General features: G+C 48.4%; 1 long non-coding RNA gene across 1 annotated transcript; it reads left to right on the forward strand.

Moving 5' to 3' along the window:
• Nucleotides 1–12,096: 12,096 nt before the first annotated feature.
• Nucleotides 12,097–15,408, forward strand: LOC136146652 (uncharacterized). Its single transcript, XR_010659028.1, has 3 exons — nt 12,097–12,158; nt 14,551–14,658; nt 15,371–15,408. It is a non-coding gene; the product is annotated as an uncharacterized lncRNA (long non-coding RNA).
• The last annotated feature ends 6,748 nt before the right edge of the window (nt 15,409–22,156 follow it).

Consider the following 22,156-nt stretch of genomic DNA (forward strand, 5'->3'; position numbering starts at 1 on the left):
ACACTTTGGACTGTAGCCCGCCAGGCTCCTCTGTCCATGGGATTCTCAAGACAAGTATACTGGAGTGGGTTGCTGTTTCCTCCTCCAGGGGATCTTCCTGACCCAGAGATTTATCCTACTTCTCTTGCATTGCAGGTGGATTCTTTATCACAGCATACACAAAATTTTATTTTACTAGAGTGGAGAGATCATGTAACACCCTATTCCACCTTCAGTATTAATTTCAGGTATCACTTCTTTGTCGATGATTTTCTTTGACCATTTTCCTAATGGTTGCATTTCTCCGTTCTCCTAACAATTAAAGGCAAGTTGTGTCTGTAAAAACACATGCCTTACTTGGCTGATTATTGAGGTTGGCCTGGACCTGTAATCATCAGTCATGCTTGTTCACGATGAAAGCTGTTAACATATTAAGATAGAAAATATCTCAACATAATGGAGGCCACATATGACAAGAACACAGATAGTTCATACTTGATGCAAGTTTGAAAGATTTTCCTCTGTGATCAAGAGCAAGACATGGGTGCCCAGTCTCACCCCTCGTATTCAACACAGTCCTGGGAGCCCTAGATAGAGTAACCAGGCAAAAAGGAAGTTAAAAACCATCCAAGTGAGAAAACGAGAAGTAAAATTGTTACTTCAGATTAAATGAATTTATGTACACAAAATGCTGAAGAATCCACCAAAAAACTCTTAGAAGTAATAAACCAATACAGTAAAGTTGCAGGATGCAAAATCAACATACAAAAATCAGTTGTTTCTAAACACTAACAGCAAACTATCTGAAAAAGAAATAAGAGGAAAAATTCTCATTGACAATAGTATAAAAAATATGGAAACAAATTTTTACAAAAGAGATGAAAACTTTAAGACATTAAAAAGTATAAGATATTGATGAAAGAAATAGAAGGCAAATAAATGGGAAGATATTCCACATTCATGAATGGGAAGAATTAATGCTATCAAAATGTCTATAAGCCATCTATGGATTCAGTGTAATCATCATCAAAATGCTAATGACATTCTTCACAGAAAATAAAACAAACACGAATCAGACTTCTGTTGTTCCAACACAGAGGAAAGAAATCCTGAGAAAGAAGAGCAAAGCTGGAAGTATTATGCTTCCTGATTTCAAACAATACTATGAAGCTGTCCCAAGTGGTGCAGTGGTGAAGAACCTGCCTACCTACCAAGGCAGAAGATGCAAGAGACGAGTGTTCCGTCCCTGAGTGGAGAAGATGCCCGGGAGAAGGAAACGGCTACCCACCCCAGTATTCTTGCCTGGAAAATCCCATGGACAGAGGAGCCTGGTGGGCTACAGTCCATGGGGTCGCAAACACGACTGACCCACTGAGCACATACGCACGTAAGAAGCAGCCGTACGGTGCTGGCGCAGAAACACGCATAGACCAACAGGAGAGAACCGAGGTCCTCAGAAATAACACCACACAATCATGGTCAACTAATGTTTGACATCAGAGCCAAGAATGTATTCAATAGATTCTATTCAAGGCCAATCTAGTCAATAAATGATGTTGAGAAAACTGAATATTCACATGTTAAAGAATGATATTGAAGCAATATCTTACACTTCTCACAAGAATTTACTTGAAATCTTAATTTAAGGCCTGAAATCTTAAAACTCCTAGGTAAAAACGTAGGCAGAAAGCTCCTGGACACTGGCCTTGCCAATGATTTTTTAAATATGATTCTAAAGGCACAAGCAACAAAAGAAAAAATAGACAAGTGGGACCATATCAAACTAAAAAGGCACAATCAGCAAAACACACAATAAAAGACACAATCAGCAAAACAAAAAAACCTCTGGGTGGGAGAAAATATTTGCAAGACAGTTAAATGATTAGTGGTTAATATGCAAAATATATAAGCAACTCACGCAATAGCAAAAAGGCAAATGATAGAAATGGATAAAGGACCTGAGTAGAAATTTTTCTAAGGAGGGCATACAACTGGACAAGAACTAAACACTAACGATCAACAGGGAAATGCAAATCAAAACCACACGATAACTCCTCACACCTGTTAGAGAGACCATTTTGATAAGAGACAACAAGAACTGATGAGGATACAGAGAAAAACGAACATTTCTGCACTGTTGGTGGGAATGTAAACCAGTGCAGTCACTATGGAAAAGAATATGGGGTTCTTAAAACATTAAAAGTAAAACTTCCAGATGATCTAGTCATTCTACTTCTAGGTATATAACCAAAAGATTCGAAATCGCTGTCTTTAAGGGATATCTCCACCCTAATGTACATTGCAGCATTAATCCAAAATCAAAGCATGGAACCAATCAAGGTGCCCATTGACACAGGATGGAGAAAAAAAGTGTAGGCATAATATTAGTGCAACAGAATATTGTTTTTGCTTAGTTGGGGGCTGTGTCTGACCCTTTTGCGACCCCAAGGATTATAGACAGTCAGGCTCCTCTGTCCATGGGGTTTTCCAGGTGAGAATACTGGAGTGTTTTGCCATTTCCTTCTTCAGGGGATCTTCCCAACCCAGGGATCAAACTTGCATCTCCTGCATTGGCAGGCAGGTTCTTTATCACACAGCCACCTGGGAAGCACAATGGAATATTACTCAGCCATGAAAAAGAAAGGAGTCTTGTCATTTGTGACAACATGAGTGAACATTCAGGGCTTTACGCTAAGTGAAGTAAGTCAGACGGAGAAAGACAAACACTGTATGATGTCACACGTGGAATCTGAAAAAGCTGAACAAATAAAGAGTGGTTTGGTGGTTGCCAGGGGCTGGCATTAAGGCAGAAATGGTAAGAAGTTAGTCAAGGGGTGCAAACTTTCAATTATATGGTAAGTTCTAGGAATCCAGTGTACAGCATGGTGACTGTAGTTAGCAATTTTTTTATACCTGAAAGTAGCTAGGAGAGTAGATCTTAAATGTTCTTAAACCAAAAGAGAAAGGTTATTATGTTGGGTAAATAATTAACCTTGTTGTTTAGGATGTGTTCACTGACTTTACTGTGATGATCATTTCACAGTATATACATACATCAAATCATCACATAATTCATCTTAAACTTACATGACGCTAAATGTCAATTATATCCATAAAGCTAGGTTGGGGGGCGAAGGGTATTTTGATCACGTAAGGATGGCCCTCTCCACGTAAGGATGGGCTTTCCCAGTTGAGGACGGTGCTCTTGTCTTTCCCAAATTAGGCTCTTTTGTCAGGCCCAGAACCTCTGATTTGAATATTAGTGGCCCATTTGGAGCCTGCTTCCTTAAACTATGGCTTACTCTCCTCTGCAAAGAGTGAGCTAGGTGTCTTTCGGGCTTTGAGTAAGCTCAGGAGAGCTCTGGGCTTCTGACATTGTGGACTTAGGTTGTGTGTTACCGTGTGGAGGTCGTCAGAATGCTGCATTCAGCGGACATCTGTAAGGAGGAACCCAGGCGTTAGCCACACAGAATCACAAGCACCTCTCATTTCCACCGCAAACACGGCGCTCCCCTTGACAAGAGCCAAGCTTGCCGGATCAGAAAGAGAATCCTAAGTGCAGCTGCAAGCATGCGTCTCAGCACCGTGTCTCACGTTCTTTCCACACTGGACCCAATGGCCTGTGATGACGGTTTCATGAGTTTTGCTCTGCTCAGCTTGGCTAGCAGTCACTACACCGGCTTGTGCATCTCCGCTTGTGGTGTAGGATCCCACACGGGCTTTGTGTGACAGAAAGCTCCCTTCGTGACCAACGCTGCCCCCTAAATGTAGGCGGCGCCCCGAAGGAGCAGGCTGTGGCCGTGTCAGCGCTGATGGCGCACTTCTGCCCCAGCTGTTCTTCAGTCACACCCCTCACACGGCACCACTTACAACCCTGGTCCTTAATCTGCGAATGTGTTCTGCTCACAAGTGCAAAGATCAGCTCTCTTCACTCAAGTGGGAAAATGTGAAGGGTATAATCAGCAGATCAACCATGTCGCTACCTTCAGCTTTCCATAGGTTGTTCTTTAAAAGAGATTTGGAAAACTGTTTAAAAGAGTGAAAGCCTTTTAGATTGCTTTCATGGTTAGCATCCTTACCTCCAACTTCTATTCTGCAATATCCATGCTTCTCTCATCTTACATGTTTACAAATAAGTTTAATTAAAAACAGAGAAAAAATGCTAAGCCTCGGGACCATGAGTGCTCCCCCCAGATGGTGCAGTGGTAAGGAATCCACCTGCCAATTCAGGAGACACGAGAGATGTGGGTTGATCCCTGGGTCAGGAAGATCCCCTGGAGGAGGAAATGGCAACCCACTCCAGTATTCTTGCCTGGAGGAGCCCATGGACAGAGGAGCCTGGTGGGCTACAGTCCATGGGGTCACAGAGTCAGACATGACTGAGCACACGCTCACATTTGGACCATGTAGTTTAGGGCAAGTCCCATCTTCTCTCTAAGCCTTGAGTCCCTGACTTCTAAAATGACGCACTAACAGTCCCTGCTTCCTACAGTTGCTGGGAGGGTCAGTGAACCACTGCCCACTGGCTGGTTTAAGAAAAACCCCCAACTGCTTTAAAGAAAATGTACATTCAGATGATAAGCTTTTCTTACTAAACATTTGTAGTTATAAATGACTAAGGCTTGCCTTCAGAGTTGTTCTTTTGTGAATAATTTTTATCCTCATTCATTTAGGTTACAAAACAACCCATTACAGTCTGTTCTGTCTGTGAAACAGTTATCCTTAGAAGTAGGATTTTGAGGCATCAGGAGTCTTGTCTTTTCCCATTTCACTTGCTTCTGACTTAAAATCTTAAAAATTCAAAAAAGTATGCACACATACATATATACATATGTATAGATGTGCACATAAGCTGAATATAGACCATATATCATATGTATGTGTATATGCCTTCCTCATCTTGCTCTCTCTCTATATATACACAGTCAGAATATATATATATAAGAAAATCCTGTGGGTTATGTGTTCAATATCCCAAGACCAAAATAATAAAACAAAACCTAATAAAATACCAGGAAAGCAAAATTCCCTAAATGTGATTTCCCAGGGGAGGTCTCGACTAGCTTCCCAGTGAAATGATCTTGGAGTCTTGAAAACTAAATAGCACCCTCTTCCTACCCGTGACTCCGTTATGGAAAGTTCTGAAATCAACTGTAAACCAACTCCCAATTTTGTAAATCAAAGCTCTCAAAAAGCACTGCCTAGTTGAAGCCTTGAAAATTAGACTGTGTTTTCAGCATTCTAGTGGAATGCCTAAAGCACAGGAATAACATCTGAAAAGCACGTGGTCCGTTTAGTGTGAGATCAGGGAAGTGGGCTTTGAGTTCTGGCCCCGCCGCGCCCAGCAGGGGTGGGGGTGGAGGAGGAGGGCCCCCCGGATTCACCCCAGGCAGCTCCCAGCCAGTGACTGAGCATGCGGGAGTGCAAGAAAGAGCCCCCTCCTGTCCATCTGGGACCCCTCCACCCTTACACCTGCACATCACGTTGGTAGAAGCCTGTCACAATATGCTGAATCAGGCGTGTGTGTGTGTGTGCGTGTGTGTGTGTGCGTGTGTGCGTGTGTGTGTGTGTGTGTGTGTGTGTGTGACCCTGGCTTCTCACAGGGTTCATTTTTGCAAGATGCTCCCATCTAAAAGCCTTCTCATACAGGTAAGCCTTACTTTCAGAAAACTGTGTAGAAATAAACCATTTGAAGCGGTGATTATTTACGTGAGGGTGGGGCTTTACCCTGGTGCTTCTAGAAGTCCCCTTTGTACTGGCGTGTAACTGGTTCACATCGCAGCATTGGTTTCTGCTGTATCAGCGTGAATCAGCTACCAGTGGACGTGTGTCCCCTCCCTCTAGAGGCTCCCTCCCGCGTCCCGGCCCTCCAGGTCATCACAGAGCCCCGAGCCGAGCTCCCACCAGCCATCTGTTTCACACGGGGTGGGGCGTACATGCCCTTTTAAGGAGGTCAGATCTCTAAGGCGTCTCCTCATCCCCTGCAGAAAGGTAGCTACACCTCTGAATACAGGTGAGACATATGACTTGGTTTTTAGCAGCTAAATATGGCAAAAGTCATCCCCGGGATTATACCATATTATCTGAAGCCGTCTAAGCAGGCTGGCTTTAGAGAAGCCTTTGCTGGTTGAGGAGGTAACTGGCCAAAGAGCTGAGGGCAGCCCCAGCTGAGAGCTACAAGGAGTGCTTCCTGCCCACACCCTGAGGGCGCTTGGAAGTGGGTCCTTCCCAGTCCCTCCAAGTGAGAACTTACTTCCGGCCAACCCTTCGCAGGCTTGTGGCTATAATGAGAGCATCCAGCCAATCAGCTGTGCCCTCCTCATTCCTGACCCACAGACCCTGCGGGAGAGTACAGTGTGGTTGAATTCATACAGTACTGTGCTCTTAAAAACAGGCAAAGAAGATAGATCTCATATTAAATGCTTTTACCAAAAAAAAAAAGAAAGAAACCACACACACAAAAAAGAACACAACATGCTTTGGAAGTGGTGGGTGCAATGGGTGTTGTGCTAGTGTCGTTGTTGTTCAATTAATTGCTAAGTGAAGTTTGAGTCTTTGCCACCCCATGGACTGCAGCACCCCAGGCTTCCCTCTCCTTCACTGTCTCCTAGAGCTTGCTCAAACTCAGGTCCATTGAGTCGGTGATGCCTTCCAACCATCTCATCCTCTGTCGCCTCCTTCTCCTGCCCTCAATCATGGGTGCGTGCATATCTCCATACCCACAAAGATGTGTGTATTAAATGTGTGCTTTTGTATGTCAATTAAAGCTTAATCTAAAAAAAAAACTGAGCATATAAGATACATATACAGTGGTCCTAAGGTGTTATGGTTGCAGAATTTTTTTTACATGGAAACAGATAACTGATATGCACACACAGATGAAGTCTCAGTTGTTACTCAGCATATCTGTTATGCTTCGGTAGAGATTCATATAAAGTAAGAGTTGACTCCTATTCAAATGTGCTGAAAGGAACAAATCCTTTTAAAAACGACTCATGGGACCCAGTCGTTTCACCATCATGCCCGCAACCAGCTTTCTTGTTCTTTACACAGAACAAGGAAAGGAAAAGAGGGATGTGATCAGAGGGGATGGAGTCAAGGGGCTTCAGGCAAGTTATTTGGGGACAGTTACCTTGGTTTTAGCTGAGATTCTAAACACAGACTGAGGAATCTCAAGGCACTTTTTTTCCTATATGGATTTGTCTGTATAAAGTTGTAATTAATATAATCTATAGTCTTTATAGTTTTATAGTATAGTTTGGGAAAAATAGACTCTATGATAATAAAGACTGAAAATACAGTCAAAGCTATGGTTTTTCCAGTGGTCATGTGTGGATGTGAGAGCTGGACCTTAGAGAAAGCTGAGCACCGAAGAATTGATGCTTTTGAACTGTGGTGTTGGAGAAGACACTTGAGAGTCCCTTGGACTGCAAGGAGATCAAACCAGTCCATCCTAAAGGAAATCAGTCCTGAATATTCATTGGAAGGACTGATGCTGAAGTTGAAGCTCCAATACTCTGGCCACCTGATGTGAAGAGCTGACTCACTGGAAAAGACTGTGATGTTGGAGAAGATTAAAGGCAGGAGGAGAAGGGGATGACAGAGGATGAGAGGGTTGGATGGTATCAGTGACTCAATGGACATGAGTTTGAGCAAACTCTAGGAGACAGTGATGGACTGGGAAGCCTGGCATGCTGCAGTCCAGGGGGTTGTAGAAAGACGGACACAACTTGGCGACTGGACAACAAGCACAATCTCACGAGATGCTTGCAAAAAACCTATGAGAGAACAAAGCCAAGCCGCTCCTACTTTGCTCAGCAGAATGAGGCTGGGGCGTGGAGGGTGGGGCCAGCCCCATAAGGTCACAGGGCTGGTGACTAGGGAAGACTGGTTGGGGATGGGAGGGCAATCCCTTCCCCCACCCAGGGCTCCTTCTTCTCAATAAAAAGAAGACGCTGCAGCTCTGACTTCACATTTAAATCAGAGCTGGAAGCTGGCTTCATCTCTCATTTGTAAAAAAGAAAAGAATAGTGGATGCCAAAAGTGTTCTTACATTATGTACTTATGTTTATTCTCTTATTATGAAGCACCTGCAGCTCATTGACAAAGGGCACAGCATTAATTTAAAATTAATAGATAGCACCGTGGAAATTGGGAGTCTGGGTTATATCCTGTGTGATTAATTGTTCTAGTCATGACTAGAATGAAAGTATGCACTATTAGGAGTAGCTGAGCGCATCGCAGTCCCGTTACTATTAGCGGAGCGCCACTGATGATACACCTCCCAGGAGACTCAAGGTCGTCCATTTCTATCACAGTTGCACCCCTCAGAGCTTTGGGAATTCCAGGATGGCCCTGTGGAGGCTGATCTGCAGGTTCAGCGTCTGGGCCAGGTGATGGCTGGGACCCCTGTGTCCAGGTGCCTCTTTGCTCGACTCTTACCACACGAGAGCTGCTCTGAGAAACGGAAGTGATGTATATCCCCACATTCAAGGTGAACTTTTCCTAGTAGACACTGAATTAGATTGCTAGCACAAATGATAGAGACTGGCTGAGTTTACTGTATGAAGTCATAAAGCTGCAACATAGCAAAGGGATCAACTAAACAATTGCTTATTTTCTCCTGTGCTCCAGCCTCTGTCTGTGAAAATACCAAGGAATAAGACCTTTGTCCCATCAGTTTCACACGCCAGAATCAAGATTGCCTAGAGAAGTATCAATAACCTCAGATATGTAGGTGATATCCCACTAATGGTAGAAAGTGAAGAGGAACTAAAGAGCCTCTGGATGAGGGTGAAAGAAGAGAGTGAAAAAGCTGACTTAAAACTCAACATTCAAAAAACTAAGATTATGGCATCGGGTCCCATCACTTCATGGCAAATAGATGGGGAAGCAGTAGAAGCAGTGGCAGCTTTTATTTTCTGGGACTCCAAAATCCCTGCAGACAGTGAGTGCAGTCATGAAACTAAAAGACACTCGGAACAAAAGCTATGATCAGCCTAGACAGCATATTCAAAAGCAGAGACATCACTTTGCTGACAAAGGTCCAGACAGTCAAAGCTTTGGTTTTTCAGGTGGTCATGTAAGGACGTGGGAGCTGGACCATAAAGAAGACTGAGTGCCGAAGAATTGATGCTTTTGAACCGTGGAGTTGGCGAAGACTTGAGAGTCCCTGGACTGCAAGGAGATCCAACCAGTCCATCCTAAAGGAAACCAGTCCTGAATATTCATTGGAAGGACTGATGCTGAAGTTGAAGCTCCAGGATATACTCTGGCCACCTGTTGTGAAGAGCCAGCTCATTGGAAAAGACCCTGATGCTGGGAGGGATTAGGGGCAGGAGGAGAAGGGGACGACAGAGGATGAGGTGGTTGGATGGCATCACCGACTTGATGGACATGAATTAGAGCAAACTCTGGGAGATACAGAAGGACAGCGAAGCCTGGCGTGTTGCAGCTCATGGGGGTCACAAAGAGTCAGGCATGACTTAGCCCCTGTGAAACAACAACCTATCAAGTTAAGTTTAGAGAAGGGGACAAGCGTCCAGAGGCATGTGTTGGATGGTCATCATTATCGTTAGTTGTAAAACTAGGAAGCCCTCTCTGCAGATGGGCCCCTTTTACTAAATCAGTTGATGAGCATTATAGATGACCCTCTCCAGCATTCTTGGGTTTCCCTGGTGGCTCAGATGGTAAAGAATCTGCCTGCAATGTGGGAGACCTGGGTTCGATCCCTGTGTCAGGGAGATCCCCTGAAGGAGTGCATGGCAACCCACTCCATCTTCTTGCTGGGAGAATTCCCACGGACAGAGGAGCCTGGCGCTCTGCAGTCCATGGGGTCACAGAATCAGACACGACTGACCGACTAAGCACAGTCACTCAACACTGACAAGGTTAGAAACCTTTACCTTCTCTTATCTGTCCTTGGACTCCCAGGGTTTGAGACACTTCCCTTCGGTTGAACCAAGTGCTCCCCACTGTCTGTTTTAGCCTGATCATTGCCAGCTTCCCCCAGCTCGGTGCATTCTTATTGCCTTCATGCTTCCAACACCACATTGCCAGCACTTCCATTGGGGATCAAGAATATCAGGATGAACAAAATAGAAACTCCTGGTTCACCACCAGGGATGTTCCAGGCTGAGGCGTGCTAGGTGCAAGTGCCCTGAGGCAGGAAGAATTGGACTGAGTTGCCAAGGAGACCTGCACCCCGAGGGACATGAAGCAGCTGAGAGGATGGAAATAGAGTTGTTCGCACGGCGGGGTCTTTGGGCCAGGGCAGGGTTGGAATGATTGAACATGTATGCAGCTCACCGAAGAACAGGAGTGGGGGATAATGCCAAGAGTGGTTGCTGGGAGACCAGGTAACTGGTTAGGTAGGGTGCAGGGCAAGAGGGGAGCAAGGCTGAATCTGAGATGGTGCAGGAAGAGGGAAGGAAAGGGGTGGGCATGGCTGGGACTTCCGACGCCAGCCTGTGTTTATGCCTGGATGCATCTACTCTGGTTCAGATAGAAGTGTGGTCTGTTCCTCTCATAATGGTTTCCACAGCAACATGGTAGTCTTTCCCTTCCAGATCAGCAATAAATGCCAGAGGAAGGACCTTGGGCTGGGTCCCAAGTGGTTAAAATGAGGAACTATGCAATCAATTCGCACCCCTCCCTCCTGAGATTCAGGGCAGACTTGTAAAAGCTTGTTAAACTAACAGCCCATTGGAAAGTCCGATTTCATGTTTTCTCTCTGCTCCGCCTGGCCTCCGAGTACGCGTGTCATCACACTCGCTATCTGTTTTTGAACATTTAGTTTCTTCCTCCTGCAAGTTTTCTGTTGTTGTTCAGTCGCTCAGTCATATCTGACTCTTTGCAACCCCGTGGACTGCAGCAAGCCAGGCTTCTGTGTACTTCACCATCTCCCAGAATTTGTTCAAGTTCATGTCCACTGTGTCAGTGATGCCATCCAACCATCTCGTCCTCTGCCACCCTCTTTTCCTGCCCTCAATCTTTCCCAGGATCAGAGTTTTTTTTTCCAGTGAGTCGGCTCTTTGTATCAGGTGGCCAAAGTATTGAAGCTTCAGCATCAGTCCTTCCAATGAATATTCAGAGTTGATTTCCAAGTTTAGCACTAAGCAAGCAGGAGTGCTAAGCTCTTTCTTTAGGAGGAACTCGTGAATGGTGGCCCCATCCAGTCTTTAGCCAGTCTCCCAAAGCTGAATATGCAGCTCAATGATACTCAGGTTTTTATCTTCCATCTCATAGAATCTTTGGATTGTTGAGGATCCGCACTTTTATTTTAGTCTAATGCCTGTTTTGTATTGATGTTGCAAAGAGCAGCCGCGTTTTGTGTGATGTTTTAACTCTTTTCAGTTACCTATCTCTCTGTGTATGTTACGCTGTAAGTCACGAGCTGTTTAGATGTGCTTCAGAGAAAAAGAGAACAGTAGTGTGCACAGAGATAGTCCGCGCTTCCTGGAGAAGCCTGGTATCCACAGGAGCAGCTGGCAGGCAGGGCGGGAATTCAGGGAGAAGTGTGCGGCAGCTGGGATCTCGGGCAGGAGACTTCATTGGACTGGGCAGCTCACTGGAAGTGGGGATGGGGGGAAGGTGGAGGTCAGGATCACGCCCAGGCAGAGATTAGTGTGACGGGGCAGGGGGTATTAAAGGTGGGAGGTGTAGCAGACACCATCAGGGAGGTTGGTTTAGCTGCAGTGCGTGAGCACACCCTGGAGATGGAGATGTCAGATGGGGGCTTCCAGGAGCAGAGCTGCCCTGGGACCGGCTGGGGAGAGGTCAGTCCACTACTGTCCATCTCCCAGCACGGACACGCCCCCGAGGGAGCGGCGCCGGAGAAAAGGGGTGAGGGCAGAACCCTGGGGAAAGGCTCCACTTGGGGCTGAGCGCTGCTGAAATTTGTCCTCTGTTCACAGGAGCCGAAGAGAAACACGGAGACGGAGGTTTGAGTGAAGAAGAAGAAAAAAAAATTAGCTTTACCGCTTTGGCACACAAAGGGAAGAAACAGCAGGCTAACCCCCTCAAAACTCCGTGTCCCGACCTAGAGAGGGTCAGGAGGAGTGTTCAAGGAGCAGGGCGCGATCAGCTCAGGGACGTTCTTCTGCTCGGTTGGTGGTGAAGTAATCCGGAGTCAGCGTCGTCAACCTCCTGGTTCCCACCCATCCGGCCTCTGCATGCTTGTGGGCCACACACTGTTAGCTGCTCTCACCTGGTGGGGTTTCGGGGTCCCCCCAAAGCCCCAAGGACTCAGAATATTATTTCTAGTCCTCGAGGAAGAACTAAAGATCCTTGACTTGGCTTAGTGGCTAAAGTAGTATTATCTTGTCTTACTTAACTGTTTCCCTTTCTGCATTCTCTCACTTCTCTGGTTACAATTATTTGGACTAGAGTTTTTTTCTACAGACAAAAGTCAGGCAGAGGACATGGGTGAGGGTCTATAAAACGCGATTCCCCAACTTCTGCATCCAGCTGCGAGCTGGAGGCTGCCCTGGACAGGACTGCATTCACAGGTCTCTCTGTGTTTAGGTCTAGGTGGAGTCTGGCCGGCTGGCAGTGCAGGCAGGGGACGCGCGGTGCCAAGACTGGGTGGTGGTCTTGCTCCCCTAGTGATGCCGATGCCCAGGAACCTGGACCCTGTACATAAGTTTCACATGGCCCCTTCCTCACATGCTCATCAGTTGGGCTGTTTTGAGAGCAATACATTTCCTAGCTTCCACCTTGAGTGAGGCAGTGTTCCCAGTGTGAACCAGGTCAGGGCGATCACAGGTCCTGGCTTGCACCTTGGGTGAGGCAGTTCCCCAGTCTGCACCAGGCCAGGGAGATCACAGGTCCTGGCTTGGACCTTGGGTGAGGCAGTTTCCTAGTCTGCACCAGGCCAGGGAGATCACAGGTCCTAGCTTGCACCTTGAGTGAGGCAGTTCCCCAGTCTGCCCCGGGTCAGGGAGATCACAGGTCCTAGCTTGCACCTTGGGTGAGGCAGTTCCCCAGTCTGCACCAGGTCAGGGAGATCACAGGTCCTGGCTTGCACCTTGGGTGAGGCAGTTCCCCAGTCTGCACCGGGTCAGGGAGATCACAGGTCCTAGCTTGCACCTTGAGTGAGGCAGTTCCCCAGTCTGCCCCGGGTCAGGGAGATCACAGGTCCTAGCTTGCACCTTGGGTGAGGCAGTTCCCCAGTCTGCACCAGGTCAGGGAGATCACAGGTCCTGGCTTGCACCTTGGGTGAGGCAGTTCCCCAGTCTGCACCGGGTCAGGGAGATCACAGGTCCTAGCTTGCACCTTGAGTGAGGCAGTTCCCCAGTCTGCAGCAGGTCAGGGCGATCACAGGTCCTAGCTTGCACCTTGGGTGAGGCAGTTCCCCAGTCTGCACCAGGCCAGGGAGATCACAGGTCCTGGCTTGCACCTTGAGTGAGGTAGTTCCCCAGTCTGCAGCAGGTCAGGGAGATCACAGGTCCTTGCTTGCACCTTGGGTGAGGCAGTGTTCCTAGTGTGAACCAGGTCAAGGCGATCACAGGTCCTGGCTTGCACCTTGAGTGAGGCAGTTCCCCAGTCTGCACTGGGTCAGGGAGATCACAGGTCCTAGCTTGCACCTTGAGTGAGGCAGTTCCCCAGTCTGCAGCAGGTCAGGGAGATCACAGGTCCTGGCTTGCACCTTGGGTGAGGCAGTTCCCCAGTCTGCACCAGGTCAGGGAGATCACAGTTCCTGACTTGGACCCTGAGTGAGGCAGTTCCCCAGTCTGCACCGGGTCAGGGCGATCACAGGTCCTAGCTTGCACCTTGGGTGAGGCAGGTCTCCAGTCTGCACCAGGTCAGGGAGGTCACAGGTCCTGGCTTGCACCTTGAGTGAGGCAGTTCCCCAGTCTGCACCAGGTCAGGGAGATCATAGGTCCTGGCTTGGACCCTGAGTGAGGTAGTTCCCCAGTCTGCACCGGGTCAGGGCGATCACAGGTCCTAGCTTGCACCTTGGGTGAGGCAGGTCCCCAGTCTGCACCAGGTCAGGGAGGTCACAGGTCCTGGCTTGCACCTTGAGTGAGGCAGGTCCCCAGTCTGCACCGGGTCAGGGAGATCACAGGTCCTGGCTTGCACCTTGGGTGAGGCAGGTCCCCAGTCTGCACCGGGTCAGGGAGATCACAGGTCCTGGCTTGCACCTTGGGTGAGGCAGGTCCCCAGTCTGCACTGGGTCAGGGAGATCACACGTTGCGCTCAGCACTCAGGCCTCTGTGATGGTGCTGGGGTGGGGAATGGCTGCCTCAGTAGAGGTGAGTGGGGAGGAGATCACGTGAGCACCTCTGAGGGGGCGGCTGTGTTCAAGGGTCGTGTCTGCAGATGCCTTGCCAGCCCTCCCATGCTAGGAATGGTCCCTCCCGGAAGGAAAGGAGCTGCCTTCACCATTGGTTTACAATTGCAGCAATTTATTCATTGTGGTTGTTGCGTTTAATGACCTTTTCTAAATAGGGACTGTCTTTTATTTCTTGAGCCGTCATCAATCATTCTTCTTGCATGAAAGGAAGGAACAAAGGTGGGTGATTTCCCAGCAGGTTGTGCTGACACTTTACCTTTCTGGGCCATGTCTAGAGTGACTCGAGGCTCTTGGGCACAAGTCCTGTCCTAAGAAAGACTGAAGACCCACCAGGCATCCGTTTCATCTCTCCATCAGTCTGCGGGAAAGATACACAGAAACAGGTGGGACATTAAAGTGGGGGTGCCTGGTTGAGGAAGCCTCAGTAAACCTCTAACGAGCAGGGACCCTTCACTCATCTGGAGACTCTGTGATCTCTTGGTAAGGGGGCTGGTGGACGTGGCATTCTTGTGCCAGCGTTTCCTTGACACTTCATGGTATCACACGTCTCAGGATTCCTAGTCTTGGGCAGCGTTCATTCTCAGCCCTGAAAGGAATTTCAGTTCCAGCGTGTCTGACCTTCCCATCTCACAAATATTCATTATGTTCTGGCCCAAGGTGACTTGAGCACAGGAAATAATTGATTCACATAAAGAATAATGTTTTTCTACCGAAAGAAATTCTTTTTAATAGCTAGACATTATTAATGGAGTCATGCGAATTAGAGGAATAAGGATTTTCTTTAGAAAGCAATAAACATCAAAAGATGAGGATTTATTTCACTTCTCCAAATATTATTACTCAGTCTCTATTCCACACGTAATACAATGGTCTTCCTTGGCTCTTAGACTTTCCAGGCCCCTGAGGGGAAGGCAGAAATTTCCACCCCACATGTCATAGTGATGGCCTTGAAGGGAGACAAAGGACATCACTGTCCATCAAGGACGTTCTTCAAATTTCCCCTCATTCAGATAAGAAGGGACACAGGGGTGATTTTCATCAACTGTGCTATCTTTCAAAATTGTAAAATTTTACCATTTTCCCTTAAAATTCCAGGCTTTGCCTTTTGAAAATTTGATGACCCTAGAATCACACCCAGCAGAAAAGAAAATCTGAAGATTATCTGTAAGTCTACCTCTCAAGGTTTATTTTAAAATGAGGAAAACTATTACAAGCTAGCACCCAAGGGGTGTGGCATGAAGCCAAAGTCAGGGGCCAGCGGCCTCTGTGTCTAGAGAGAGACTCCGGGCTGGAACCAGGGCCCCGGTCCAGGGGCGACCTCTGCTCCTGACTTCGCTGCCTTTCCTCAACCTCTGCTTCCTTCCCCACCTCCATGAGGGAATGGAAACAGAAACACAGGCCTTTTAGGTGGCTTCCAGCCCTGACAGTTCTTGTCTTCATGAATTTTCTCTTCCATGGCTCATCTATAAATTAATAATGAGGAAAATAGGTCAAGGTGACATCAGTCTTTTTTTTAAAGCAAAAAATAGAGGGAGCCCCAAGCTGCTTGAGTTGGCTGCTCCCCCAGGGCCTGAATTCTGACTTCTGTTTCGCCCCAAGCTCCTTGCTTAGCCAGCATTTTTATCAATGGGCAAACATCCAGAAAGAAACAAAAGCATGGTGATGGCTTTTCCCCAAATTACGTCCCGGGTTTGGCGCGTCCATCACTGTCTACGGCCCGAAGGGGGGTCCCCGACATGAGCAGGACTCTCTCCGTGAGGAATGCCTTCTGGGTCCCCCAAGCTAAGACGAGGGGGTAGAACGCTGGTCTCTCCTCCGCACACAGGAGGTGGGGGACACGTGAGGGGAAAGGGAGAGGAGAGCCTCGGGAGCTAAAGATAGGGACGGTGAGCCGGATCGGCTCCTATGGCCTGTCTGGTTTTTTTAATCCCAGGGATTGTTTTTTTCCCCTTTCCACTCTGACTTGTCATAGGATACTGACTCAAGTTCCCTGTTCTGTCTGTAAGGTACAGTTCGGGCCGAGGCTGAAAAGAAGGAGAGACGACCTCAACGGAGGTAGGTGACTATTCAGGCAAGGAGGGGCGGCCTAACGACCACGCTGAGCGCCAGAGGATCAGGGAGGCTTCATGTTTAAAGGGCGGTTTGTGGAAGCGATACGGGAAACGTTGGTCAGGCGGGACGTTTTGGGTAATCTTTAGTTGAGATGCATTTGCTGTTGAACAGGGGGAGGGAGGTTTTGGGCAGAGGGTGATAAGTCCCCTGGACAGGGTGTGATAAGTCCCAGGCAGATGTAGGGGGTGGGAGGTTTCTGGGCAGAGGGTGATAAATCCCAGGTGGATGCAACCGGCATCAGAGCGGGACCTAAAGTACAGTTTTGTTCTCCCAGCAGTTAGATGATCCAGCGAGGGCCTTTGAGACCGTTGTTTTCTTTTCAAGGCCCAAAGACTCCTTCACCGTCCAGGAGGACAGCTGTTCGTCCATCCTGTATACAGCTGTCTGCCCCTGCCCATCTCAGACCCCCAGTCCTTCCCTCCCCTGCCCCCATTTGCTTTGATAACCACCCGTCCGTTCTCGATGTCTGTGAACTTGTCTCGGTTCTGCAGACAAGGCCGCTTGTTTCATATTTGAGATGGCCACTGTCTAAAGAACACTTGGAGGTGTAAGAAAGGAAAGCAGAACGACTGAAGATATCTACGGAAACTGACGTGGACCAGAGAGGTGAGACCGTGCGGGGTCGTGTCATAAATCCTCCGAGAGCGCAGCTTTGAGAGCCAGGCTGGGCTGCAGGGGCCAGGCTTCCGCCGTGGGCGATGGGTGGCCCCTGGAAGGGAAAGGGGGTCATTCCTCTGGGCCTGGGTCTCCTGCCACGTCTGGAAACGTTGCCTCCCTGAGATGCTGGGGGCGGTGTTCCCTCACTGAGTGGGGAGCTGCGATGCTGACTCACTAAGGTGGAGAGGCAGGTGGGCGCACCCACCCCCCGCAGCTCCTCAGAGCTTCTCCTCGCTAAGGTGCTAAAAATCTGAAGGGATGTTTCCTTCCATGGGGGTCGGCGTTGCATGTGTCAGAGCGCCATAGACCCAGCGCCTCTGTCAGGGTCTCAGGGTTGGACGTGGATCACGTCTCCTGGTGGGCATGATTCAGAGAATCCCTCGCTGCGTGCTGGCTTTAATGCCGCTGGCAGCTTCTGACTCGGTCACTGAGGACGCAAGAGGGAGCTTGGGGGGACGGCAATTCAGAGGAACACGCGAGCCCTCTGCAGAACACGTGGTCAGCCTCCCACCGCGGCCCACGCGGGGCGGAAGCAGCAGGACCACACGTGGGCATGGAAGTTAACTGAGAAACGCTGAGCTGCACACCAACCCCCAGCTGAGGTTTCCCTGATCCGTACCCCGGGGAGCTGGTCCCAGGCTCTCTGCTCATGGCTCCTGCCGCCTGCCCCTCACCTCGCCACAGCTGGGCAGGATAAGGGGCTCTGCACCCTTACTCGGCTGGTGGGAGACTCCGGGCACCTCCAGCAGCATCTGGCAGTATCAGAGGAGGGGGGGATGGCCAGAGAGGGTGCAGGGCTGGGTTTGGCCTGGCAGACACAGCTTGGGCTCAGCGCTGGGGGAACGTGAATGCTGGTGACCACAGGGCTGAGCATGGGGTCCAGGAGTGACACTGGCCCCCTGACACCAAGGGCAGCCGGGCTCCATCTGGTTGTCTTGGCTCTATAGTAGGATTGGTGTTTTGGGGAGTGTTGACCATGTAGACATGGAACGCAGAGAAAAGAAATCTGGGCTCAGACAAGCACATGGCATTGCTGGAAAAGCAGCCCTTGGTCAAAGAGGAATCTTTATATCTGGGATTCAGCCTGGACTGGAAGTTCTACTATTACTGTCGTGGTTGAGATCTTTCAGAGGTGAGCCTGGATTCTGGGGTGGGCATTGCCCACTGTCTGGGAGGTGACAGGTCCTACCCAGGGCTTGCCATCCGGATGGACTGCGTTGTCCTGGGGACCCAGCAGAGCAGACGCCAGAAAGACGAAGGTGAGAACCAGACACGCGGTAACGATGAAACGCCGCCTGCAAGACTTCCTTCCCCATTTTGCAAAAGGCCATCGAGACAGTGAGATCACACCATTTCAGTAAATCTCTGCTCCCTCTCCCCGACACCCAGGAGCACGCAGCGTGCTCTGCTGCCCCTGGGTCGTAATGGACGAGATTGCGGAGCTCGACCCGGGCGCACAAGCGCCGGGAGAAAGCAACCAAGAGAAAGGCATAAATAAAGATCAGGGAGAGGCAGGAGCCCCCAACCAGCTTCTCGGCGGCGAGGAAATTAAATGAGAGTCACCGGGTGTGCCCGAGCTCGGAGTGAGCTGGTGTTTTACTGCACAGAGCTCGTGTGTCTGTGTGTGTGTCTGCGTGCACGTGTTCATGTCTGTGTGTGTGTCCGCGTGCACCTGTGCATGCCTGTGTGAGCAAGCGTGTTTCCACACGTACTCCTACCCTATTAGCCCCTGCAGTCACCAATTTTTATGTTTATTTGCCGCGGCTTCTGGGCTTCCCTGGTGGCACTAGAGGTAAAGAACCTGCCTGCCAGTGCAGGAGATGCAAGAGACCTGGGTTCAATCCCTGGGTCGGGAAGATCCCCTGCAGGAAGGTCTACAATCCACTCCAGTGTTCTTGCTTGGAGAACCCCATGGACAGAGGATCCTGGAGGGCTAGAGTCCACAAGGTTGCAAAGAGTCGGACACAACTGAAGTAACTTAACAAGCATACACTCATGCCACGGTCACTAGAGTGACATCAATGCTGCTTTAGGTGCACCCACATTGGAGACAAGTTGAAATTTTGCATGGCAGTAGTCATGCAAGGATGTGAGAACTGGACAATAGAGAAGGCTGAGTGCCGAAGAACTAATGCTTTTGAACTGTGGTTGTGGAGACAACAGTTTTGAACTGGTTTTGAACCTTGGTGTTGGAGAAGACTCTTGAGAGTCCCTTGGACTGCAAGGAGATCCAACCAGTCCATCCTCAAGGAAATCAGTCCTCAAATATTCACTGGAAGGACTGATGCTGAAGCTGAAACTCAGTACTTTGGCCACCTGATGCAAAAAGCTGACTCACTGGAAAAGACCGTGATGCTGGGAAAGATTGAGGGCAGGATGTGAAGGGGACGACAGAGGATGAGATGGTCGGATGGCATCATTGACTCAGTGGGCATGGGTTTGAGCAAACACTGGGAGATAGTGAAGGATAGGGAAGCCTGATGTCCTGCACTCCATGGGGTCATGAAGAGTTGGACATGACTGACTGAATAACAACAAGCCTGAATTGTAAAGCCTTGAAGAGGAAGGGCTTGCATGTCACACTAACTCTGAGGACAGAAGCCCATGGAGGCCAGGGAAGGCAGCAGACTGAAGCCCCCGGCTTTGTTCTGACTGTTCCAAGCTTGTAGGAATCTGAGACACGTTCCCATCCTGGGTGAGATGTAGGTTCTCCTTGTCCTGTCTGCTCGGCAGCCAGCGTGCCTGGGGGGGCGGGGGTGGTGGTAGGAGGTGAACGAGTGGATGATGGAAACCTCCCCTTGGGATGGTCAAGCTGACAGTGGGGAGGTCAGCCTGCTAACCAGAGGGGCCCAGGCCCCTGTTGTGATGAGTGACAGAAACTGCTGGTGAGGAAGAAGGTCCAGGTCCAGGGTGGGGCTTCCACTCCTGGAATTGCCTACATCCCACCCAACAGAAACCAGGGGCCAGTGTCAGCGAGTGTCAGGCCCACCGCTTAGGGAGGATGCTGGCTGCCTCACGCTGAGTGGGAGGAGTGAGAGAGATCAGCCATCCTTGGCCCAAAGCGGGACCCATCTTCCCCCCTGCCCTGCCCCTGATGAGGCCATGGTACTGGGCTGGGAGATGCTCCCGGGAGGGGTCTCAGAAGGGGCAGGGGGCCCTGCAGACATTTTAGACAGCAGGGGCTGAGGAATCCCTTAGGAATCCCCCCATCGCTCGCCCACCGACTGGACCACAGCTGCCCCGGAGCCCCAGGTGAGTCTGTAACCCCCCAGGCAGCCCACAGGCTCCCTCCAGGGACACTTCCCACACATATATCCCCTTGCCCTTCTTCCTTCTCAGCACAGCTGTGTCCGCAGCCTGAAGGGTTGCTTAAATACTGTAGCCCTGAGATTTCGGCCAGGATAAATCTGGAAGCTTCGGAGCCAGATAAGCCTGCTTTCATCTCAACTCCATCACTTTGTAGCTGTACCACGGGCGAGTTAATTACCTCCTCCGAGCATCAGTGTGGTGATCAGCCAGAGGAGGTGTAACAATACTTACCTTCAAGGTTATTAAAAGGTTGGGTGATCTATTAATGGAATTAATGACATTAGCATTTCAAATAGGAAATTTATGTGCATATGATTATCTCAGATGCCAAAATAGCGTGGGGTAAAATCCACCACCGTGTCTTCAAAAAGACTTGGCAAAGGAGGAATAGAAGGAGAGTTCTTTAAATTGACGCAGGCTGCCTGCTAGACTCCTGAACTAAATGTTCCATGTGCCTAAAAAGAGATGTTAGAATCATGTGTCTGCCAAGGAATTCTGCTTTTCATGCTCATGGTCCCCGCTGACCATGTTCTAACCACACTGATGACAATAAAATAAATAAATAAATACCTTGGAGGAAAGTGACATTTACCAACCGTGTAATTAGCCGTCCAGGAAAGCTGGGAGGAGGCACAGAAGCTCTTTGCCAACCGTGTGAAGCAGCCAGTTACAAGGACTATAAACAGCAACTTGTCTCTGTGCAGAAATCAGCAATTAGAACATTTTAGAACAAAAAATCCCAATTCCACCAAAATAAAAGCATCCCTCAAGTATACGTGAAATGCACATGAAGTCCACAAACATTTTTGGAAAACAGTAAAGGAGTATGAGTTACAGGACAGTCATACTGGATTCCTGAGAGGGGGCAGTTCAGCCCATGAACACGTCAGCGTCTCTCACATCCATCTATAGATCAAAGGAATACCTATCAATGTAGCAACAGACTTTTTAAGGAACTGGACAAGCTAATTATAGCATTTATGTAGACAGTACAGACATTATAAAACCCATGAGGAACATCTGTGGAAAACTCCTCCTTATGGTAAATGTTTGATACAGATTTCATTGTAATGAAGCTAGGAGAATGTGGACCATGTTTTGTCTATTGTAGAAAAACTGACTCTCAATATGGGACATTTAAGTTTGATATCTTCCTACTTTGCATCATACAAAATGGCTATCATGTAGATCAGCATAATATAAAAAGAAGATGAAACAGTCCAAAGAGAATACAGAATAGTATTTTATAATACAGACTTAAGTGATTAATGGATCATGCTCTTAGAAGTTAAAAACCTTTGGGTCTAAAATTTCCCATAAACAAAACAAGCAACCACCTAGAGAAATTGGCAATGCAATTGTGTTGCAACATGTCTAATTGACAAGAAGTTACTGTTTATTCCTAAAGTCACTTTTATAAAGTAACTCAGAGACCCCCAGTAAATACACTCACTGTATCTTTAACAAAGGAACAAAGGTAATACAATGGAGAAAATTACAAATGGTCAGGATATTAACAAGAAACAAAATGAATCAGGACACAGACTCTACCAAAATTTCAATCAAAATGATGGGAGACCAAGGTGTAAAACACAAAACTATAAAACTGCAAGAAAATAACAGGAAAAATCTAGGTGATCTTGGGTACGGAGATGACTTTTTAGACGCAGCACCAATGACATGATCCTTGGAAGAAATCACTGATAATCCAGGGTTCACTTAAAAATCCAAACAACAAGCTGCTATTGCGACACAGGGATCCCAGTCTGGAGCTCTGTGACAACCTAGAGGTGTGGGGTGGGA

The sequence above is a fragment of the Muntiacus reevesi genome, chromosome 14, assembly GCF_963930625.1.
Source record: "Muntiacus reevesi chromosome 14, mMunRee1.1, whole genome shotgun sequence".
Classification (NCBI taxonomy): Eukaryota; Metazoa; Chordata; class Mammalia; order Artiodactyla; family Cervidae; genus Muntiacus; species Muntiacus reevesi.